This window comes from Phragmites australis, chromosome 11, assembly GCF_958298935.1.
Source record: "Phragmites australis chromosome 11, lpPhrAust1.1, whole genome shotgun sequence".
Classification (NCBI taxonomy): Eukaryota; Viridiplantae; Streptophyta; class Magnoliopsida; order Poales; family Poaceae; genus Phragmites; species Phragmites australis.
Genome location: NC_084931.1, coordinates 1,771,498 through 1,780,468, shown reverse-complemented (window position 1 = coordinate 1,780,468; position 8,971 = coordinate 1,771,498). Strand labels below are relative to the sequence as shown.

The 8,971-nt window shown below is 45.4% G+C and overlaps 2 pseudogenes; both read left to right on the top strand.

Moving 5' to 3' along the window:
• Positions 1 to 236: 236 nt before the first annotated feature.
• LOC133885012 (endoglucanase 14-like) lies at positions 237 to 6,184 on the top strand (annotated as a pseudogene).
• Positions 6,185 to 7,103: 919 nt separating this feature from the next.
• Positions 7,104 to 8,539, top strand: LOC133885011 (putative chloride channel-like protein CLC-g; annotated as a pseudogene).
• The last annotated feature ends 432 nt before the right edge of the window (positions 8,540 to 8,971 follow it).

Sequence of the window (8,971 nt, the reverse complement as noted above, 5' to 3'; positions counted from 1 at the left end):
CCGGCAATGATAAAGAGCATCACTGCCAGCTGACGACATGAGCCGGCGGTGATTTTGATGTCGGACCCGAATTTTACCTTCAATCCAATTAAATCTTGTGTACGTCCGCTCGTCGGACCGAACAAAAAATCTACTTTATCTCTCCCACCCTAAACTCTCTTTATCCCTTATCCTTTCTCCGCCACACACAACTCGATCTCTGTGTGCGCCATGGTGGGATCCCAGGTGAGCAGCCAATGAGGGTCGAGTGCGGGGTTGTGGTGGAGGTGTCGCTCGCGGAGGAGCTCGAGAAGGTACGGGAGATGGAGGAGCGTGCGGCGGTGCTATGCTGAGTGGGAGCAGTGGGTGGAGGAGCAGCGAAGGCACATCGCGTATGTAGCGAAAAAGACTTTATTAGGTTATAATTGTGATTTTGATGATTAATGATAACATAGTTATTAGGACTAAGATAATCATTTGGACTAACATGTTTGTCAATAATATATGTTAGTAGGTCTCATATATGCAATACATTAAGAAGCCATCATAGCCGGGACAAAGTTTGATTGAATTGGAGAAGTCCTAGGGGAATTGACCTCACCGAAAGGTCCGATGCAGAGGAGTTTGAACTCGCCGGGGCATTGTGCATAGAGGCTGATAGCCTCACCGGATAGTTTGTTGCTCTGTGTGTTGAACTCACCGGAGTATTTCTGACAAAAGGGGAGAAGGATGATGATCTCATCGGATAGTCCGGTGATATACACTGGGTAACATCGGACGGAGCATTTCTTTCATAGAAGAATGCAAGTGCAGAAGACTGAAAATCAACCCACCGAAAGGTCCGATGCTTGGTTTGTGCACACCGGAGTATTGTACCGGAGCATTTCTTGCAGATGCGACTCTAAGTGCTGAAGAATGAAGATCAACTCACTAGATAGTCTGGTGATCACAGAGATAGTTGCACCAGCGCATTTTTAGGAAAAAGAAGAGAAGATTTAACTCACCGGATGGTCCGGTGTGAATGGGATGAACACCAAATGAATGCACCAGAGTATTTTACACAGAGAGACTGTAAAGGTTCGGATGGCTTAAGATAATTCACCGGAAGGTCCGGTGATAGATTTGAATGCACACCAGAGTGTCTGGTGTTTATAGAGGCTTTGAGTGAAAGTCCAATAGCTAGTTTCTAATGTTGTAGTCACTGGTTAGTACTACTATTCTCAACGGATTATTTGTTGTTAACAGTTTTTTTAGTCATTGGGAGAATGACTAGTTGGTGTGTTTGAGGTTATAAATACCCCTCCACTTAATCATTTGAAGGTGTGGCATACTGCTGGAGTTTAGAGGAAGCTAATATACACTTGAGAAGATATCCAAGCCACCAAAGTGCTTAAAGTGATCATCCAAGATGATTAAGCACAAGATTAGAGAGTATTTAGTGCTTATAGGTCTAGAGTGAGTTATAGCTAGGTGCTGCTGCTTTAAGAAGGGATCAAAGAGTGATCCTAACTTGTACCGAGTGGTACATCGGCACTTTAGAGTCTTGGTGACTCCCCGGTATCTTGGGTCTTGGTGGATCAAACTTGTTGACCCTCCGACTTAGTGTGGAGTGGCGACAAGACACATGTACGGGAACGCGGATACCCTTGTCTTGGTGGCTCGAGCTCCGAAGTGATCACGACGGCAAGTGACCGGAAGAGAGGCTAGTAGTGAGACCTTACCTTAGTGGCTTATCGTGCTTGAAACCTTATCTTGATGACTTGATAGTTCAAGAGCTGTGACTGAAAGAGACTTGACGATCAGGAGCATATACTTTGTGGAGCTCCAACATAGATTAGGGGTGACATTCATTCCATTGATACCACGGGATAAAAATCCCTTATGCCAAATTTATCTCTCTACCTTATTTACGTTTCTGTATTTACATACTTGCAATTTACCTTGCTAAAGTATGTTGCAATCCTCTTGAGCTGTAGAGTAGACACATTAGATAAACTTAGAGTATATTTAGATAGAAATTGAGATAGATTTATTTTGTGAAGTTTTTAGAGCCAATTTATTTTAGGTTTCTAAGTGTTCTAATTCACCCACTCTAAAGACATCACTGTTCCTCATAGCGTAGCTCATGCGTGGGAGCAAACCAAGCGGGAGATGGAGGAGCGCGGCGGTGTTGCGCCAGGAGGCAGCAGGTGGAGGAGCAGCGAAGGCTGGTCCCGCCGTGGCCCTCCTCCTCCAATGGCCTCTGGCCAAGTGCCGCCTCGGGCCGAGCTCCTCCTCTGGCCGTGGCCTTCCTCCTCCAACAGCCTCTGGCCAAGCGCAAGGTGGTTCCGGCAGCGACGACTGGATCCCTGGAGGCTATTTGATCTTGCTGTGATTTCGTTTAATTTGTGGCGACCTCCAGATCTTTGTTGTAATTTCGTTTTCGATGATGTGAATGTTTGATGTTACTGTGAATGTCCAATGTGAATGTTTGAATTTGCTGCACTTGTGGATGAAACTGATGGTGTTGGTGGCACAGTGGCAGAAGCAGTTGTTTTTTCCTTTTTTCTTTTTAAAAAATATCATACTGTCGTTAGAAACAGCTAACAGTGATACTGCTTGCATACTACCGGTTATAAAATCAACAGTGAAAATCAGTTTCGAAACAGCAGTGAAAGCCTGTTTTTAGTAATGAGAGAGGGCGATGGAACTAATTAAGACTATGGGTTTTAGTTATATATTGTTGCAAGTGAAGACATCGTATGATACCCTGGACAGGGGTGGTCGTATTTCTCCCAAGTGTACTTGGTTTTAATTATTATCGTTAAGAACAAGGAATAACTATTTGAGTATGACCTCACCTGCAAACCCAAATTAACGCTAGTTCGCGTTAGAGACAATGGCATGGAACAATGGAGGCATAATGCCTCAAGTGCATTTTTTTTAAAAAATACCTCAAGTACTGCATTTTGTGGAAACAAAGCATTCGTTTTATCTTTTGGGGCATATATGTAGGAAAGAAAGATGGATTTCTACCAATGACATCCACAAGACAAAATGGAGGGAGCATCTCCAAACTAGTAGTACTATTCTGACCGGTGAGATAACAAATATTGTTGATGTTGTCGAGGCCAAAAAAAGTGTGATCTGAGTGGAAGGAATCCGCGAATCCTCCATTTTAAGGAGGCTTCTTGAATCGAAAGAAAACTGAGACACCCGCTTGAATGGAGAAAAAGATGATCTGCATGGAAAAATCTATTCGATCTATATCTCGCACACATCACACCAAGAGAATTCCACGAACATTTCCACCATTGCGAGGAAAGGCAGCAATCAGGGGAGGCGAAGAAACTTATCCGGATTGGTGTCAGTTGCAACGCCGGCGACACCGCATGTACGGAGGGGAGATGAAGGAATTTTTAAATTAATATTATTTTATTGAAAATTGCAAAAATAATATTAAAATATGATATTGTAAAAAAATTTGCACTCTATGGGTCGATAGGTATTGTGTCTCACAGACGATATTAAAAATAATCATAACTTTTTATATGATCTTAGATAGAAATAGTTTTTATATAAAAATTATACATATCAATAATATCGATAATTTTGTAGTTAAATATTTTTCTATTTGAATTTATTTAGATAAAAAGTGATTATAAATTTTAATCTGAAAAACTAGATGTAGAATTTTTAGCTATTCTTAGAATATCTAAAAAGTTTTAAATAAAAAATTATTTAACTATAAAGTTGTATATATCATTGATAGGTAGCATACGTTTACACTTGATTGCACGCGCGATCATGGCGCGCGGCTGCGTCGTTTCACTTCGCTGACGCAGGTCGCGATCTCACCGGAGGGTACTACGGCTCCGGCGACAACGTCAAGTTCGGCCTCCCCATGGCGTTTACTGTGACGATGCTTTCGTGGAGCGTCGTCGAGTAGGGGCGAGCTCCGGCACGCGCTGGCCGCCGTCCGCTGGGGCGCGGACTACCTGTCCAGGGCGCACGCGGCCGACGCGGCCCTGTACGTGCAGGTCGGCGACGGCGACTCCGACCACTCATGCTGGCAGCGCCCCGAGGACATGGACAAGCCTCGTACGGCCTACATGGTCGACGCCTCCCGCCCCGGCTCCGACGTCGCGGCCGAGACGGCCACCTCGCTGGCCGCCGCCGCCGTCGCATTCCGGCGTCTCGACCGCCGCTACAGCGCGACGCTCCTCGCACACGCGGAGCAGGTACGACGCACGAGCCCATGCATGCATGCATGACCACGACACGTTGCAAACTAATGTTCAATGGCCGTCTGATAATTTTCTTTCGTGCTGCAGCTGTTCCGTTTCGCCAAGAACCGCCGTGGTCTGTACCATATCAGCGTGCCGGAGGCGGCAAACTTCTATCCTAGCGGCGGCGACGAGGTACAATTGTGACTACTCGACGGCAACCAATTTCGGTCTAACATTATGGAATGGCTGATGTCTGACACGGGCATGCATGCATGCATGGTATTGTTCATGTTGGGATTGATGGGGGCAGGACGAGCTGCTCTGGGCTGCAGCCTGGCTCGTGTTTGTATCGCTGCATCCGCTCGTGCCTGCATGCGGACGTTCGTGAGTGCTGCTTTTGGTTGCCGTGACGTGCGAGACAGCAGTCGTTTCGTTTGCATCCGTTGGTGCAAGGATACGTGCGGATGCTGCATGAGCGGAGACGCGGGAGTCGACCGTAGCTCAAATACAGGCCTGGTGGATGCAGTCGCTCGTGCGCTAGGTCTACTTGTCAACGGTAACAAACTAGCAACCCATTTTAATTAATTTAATCTAAAAAATCTAAATATTTTTGTGAGCAAACTAGAGCTCACTAGCAACCCATTTTAATTAATTTGATAAAAAAAATCTAAGTCAATATTTAATTAAAATTCTTCAAAAATCATAAAAAATTCACTAATATTCTTATACTGTGATGTACTAATTTATAAAAATATTTTTAACCCTAGATTATTTGGTAAAAAAGTGAGTTTCTTTGTAATGCAATGTATACTCATGCGGGCAACCAAACACAATCTTTTCTTAGCCAGATTCAGTACATACAGCCAACCAAACAGACCCTCCTGCATTAACTCAACCTGACTCAACTCAACGTGCATGACTCGTACGAACCAAGCTAAAGATATTCAGACAACCAAACAGACCCTATGTCGCCACAGGCGATGAAGAGTGCAAGGCCTACGTCGCCGGCGACGGCAACAACGGCTGGGTGCAGTAAATGTTCCCGTTTGTCGGCGTGCAGGCACTGGTCGCCAAGGCAAGCCAAAATGCATTACTGGATTACTAAAAGCCTGTTTGTGGAGTTCTCATATATCTTTCAAAAGTGAAATTAATGAGAAATTTGTTAAACGGTAACTTATAGTTTTTAGTTTTTTTAAGTGATTATCTGAAATGAGCTAAATATTATAAGTTGAAAAAATCGGTTTACTCTGATTTACTTCTCCCATATAATCATTTCTTCTACGGAGTTTACAATATATAAAAAATACTAAAAAATCACTTTTAACTACAGAATTATTTTTAAAAAAAATCAAAGTCACTTCCGATATAGAATTTAGATAGAGAGATGTTCTACCAAATAGACTAACTGCCCTTGTCTTCAGCGGCACCAGTCTTGCTGAAGAGCAACCTGGAGCGGTTCCTCTGCAACGTGGTGCAGCGCGGCGGCGGCAACAACGCCGCCCTCAGCCCCGGCGGCGTGCTGTGGTGGCAGCCATGGAACAACCTCCAGTGCGTCACGTCAGCGGCATTCGTCCTCGCCGCGCACGCCGACCACCTGGAGGCCGCCGGGGCCTCCCTCCACTGCGGCGGGGCGAGGCTGTTGCCGTCGCAGCTCCTCTCGTTCGCGCGGTCGCTGGTGGACTACATCCTCGGGGCAATCCCCGGGAGGATGAGCTACATGGTCGGGTACGGGACGAGGTTCCCTGCGCAGGTGCACCACCGGGGCGCGTCGGTGCCGTCCATCAAGTCCAGCCCCGGCAAGGTCACCTGCAAAGGCGGGTTCGACTACTTCAATAAGGGCACGCCCAACCCAAACGTGATCGTCGGCGCGATCGTCGGAGGGCCGGATGAAGACGACCAGTACAATGATGCCCGGCAGAACTATCAGCAGGCCGAACCATCCACCGTCACCGTTTGCACCCATCGTCGGAGTGTTTGCAAGACTTATGCAGAAATGAGACATGTTCAGTCCTATAGTGTGCTTGGCTAAAGGGATATTTTTGGATTTGAGATATCTAAGCTTTTTTTGTTTCATTGGAAGGTAACTTAGATAAGATAGTCATTTAGAGATAATATTCTTCTCAGATATTGTATGAGCTCATTCATTAAAAACTGCTAGATGGAGTCATTCATGTTCATGATGAACTTTATCCTGTAGATGTGGTATATTCTGATTGATTAGAGTAACTATATTTTTTGTTAGCATGTTTTAAATAATATTATCTTTTAAACTATTTATCTGATTTGCGATTTGATTATACCATTCTATTCATTGTAATTCTCTACTACTTAAAAACTACGCAGTGGTTGTCGTTCCAAGAGAGGTAGGACGTCTTGCCTCTCCTTCCCTTTATTCTTGACAGGTGGTCCCTCTTTCCCATCCAATCCTAATCTCATGTCCCTCCTAAACTGCCTTGTTCCTCACCAATTCGCACCGCCTTGTTCCTCCTTCCCATTGAGCAACAACGGCGCCGTCACCGTTCTCCACATCTTGCCCTTGCGATGCCATACCCAGCAAGCCACGATCCAAGACGTAAGTCAATGCCCTTGTCGCCACCGTTGTTTCGGATCGGATCGGTGATTGCACGTCGTCGCCACCGTCGTTTTCGATCGGATCGACCACAACAGGTCATCCCCACCATCAATGCCCTCTCGTGCGACGTCCACGATGGGGGTGCCCAACTCGACTCTGACTGAGGACCAGGGTGCCATACAAAAGAAGCCGTCGACCGTCGTCGCTGCCAGGAGGCACCCGCGCTATGTCCAGTCCCTGCCTAATTCACCAATGCTGGCCATCGAACTACCATCACTTCTCCTTTGTTTGCATCAATTGTCTATGTGGCGGCAGCGGTGGAGTGCAGCGGACTGGCTGATGCAATGGCTTAGAGGGACCCCAAGGACAGCGGCATCAGTGGCGGTGTGATGGATCTAGATATTGACATTGAGGCCTCGCTCATCACCTTTGTCTTGTCATTCTTCTTGGACCTGACGTACGAGTACGACGGCAAGGGCAAGGGCGACGAGGAGCAACACCGACGGTGGTGTCGGTTCCTCCTCGACGGCTGCTCGTAGTTCAACACCACCTCCTAGGGCGCACTCATCGGTGCTGACGTCTGCCCCATTGAGAGCCTCAACTATGAGTATGGCCCCCCGGCCTCCTGAATCTGATATGATTCGCTTGATTCCGCTTGGCCTTAGCCTCAATCAATCGATGTGTGTGCTACGCGTGCAGGCTGATTGAGAACGATGTGTTCAAGCAGGACTAGGGCGCGGGGGCAGGGCCACATCCTGTGCAACATGGTGCTCAAGTGGGCACTCTGCTTCCTTTTATGGGCCCTCGCCGCTACCGCCAACTTCGTTGCCAACCTCGGTGTCGAGAACGTCGGCAGCACCAAGTTCGTCGTCACCTCCAACCTCATGCTCGACGGCAAGTAAGAAGCACCAGCAGAGAGGTTTCTAACATTTGATCGGTTGGAACTTAGGTGTGGATATGAGCTTCTGATGTTGACTCAAAACTTAGTTTGGGCAGACACAGGTCGACATTTGCAGTGTTGATAGTGTATGTGGCGCCGACGGTGGCAGTAACAGGCATCCTGGAGATGAAAGCCTACCTGAACGGTGTAAACACCCTCAACATATTCTCTCTAAAAACTCTCATTGTGAAGGTATTAGTTCCTATCTCTTTCATTCATACCATTTCAAGAAAAAAAATGTCATTGGTATTTTAGCGTGACACCATGTATCATTGACGGCTGACACTTGGCTGGGTGCTTAATGTGAAGTAATGAATTAGTTGATTGATTTAACGGTCTGTCATTTGGAACTATCAGACATTTTTACGGGCTCTGATGTAGTTCTGCTTCTATTGTAATTCATTGTGCTGCTGAAGTGAAACTCGATCATGTTAGAGATGGTCTATATAAGCTAGGGTGGTGAACATGATCAGGTTGGTTAGGCTAGGAAATTACGACACAATATTGAGTCATTCGTAGAAAAGTTGGAATATATAATACAAGTTGGATATTTTCATTGCGCCCTACTAGGGCATCCATGTCTGTGTATCCCGGAAAATATTTGAATTTCACCTTGAAACCACTCTGTTGACATGTAAAGGTTTGTAGCTTCATAATTTACAAATCTTGTTGTATATTTTAGTTTTCCATCATTCTATGTTATACACTGTGGCTAGTGTTCGTTACGCTAATTTATGATAGGTTTTTAGGGGAGATTTCAGATTTCTATCATTACATGTCATACACTATGGCTAATGTTCATTACTCTAATTTGTGATAATTTTTTAGGAAGATATATAAGGCATTTGGGAAATGTGAACTTGTGATATGATAGCGTAGTTTCTTAGAGTAACTTTGATGCATTTAGGTAAGCTTTATTTGGAACATGAGCCATTAATCTGCTTGACTCAACCAGTTTGATAAAAAGTGAACATAACATGAAGAGCACTTCTACCTAGAAAATGTGTTACCTGTCATAGAGAGAAGGGCTGAAGTGTACAATGGAGTTCACATAGTGTTAGGATTGGTTGTTTTCTACGAGAGAGGATGGTGTATTATAGCTTTGATTATGCAGAAAACGACCCCATGACTTCTTCATGATAGGCGTCGAACTTACTACTGTTTGGTTGTGCGGTGTTATTTTGCTGGTTGGTTATGTGGTGTTATTTTACGTTAGTTACACCCAGTCAATTATATTATCTCGTGAATTTTTTTTTCGGTACAACGCACGAA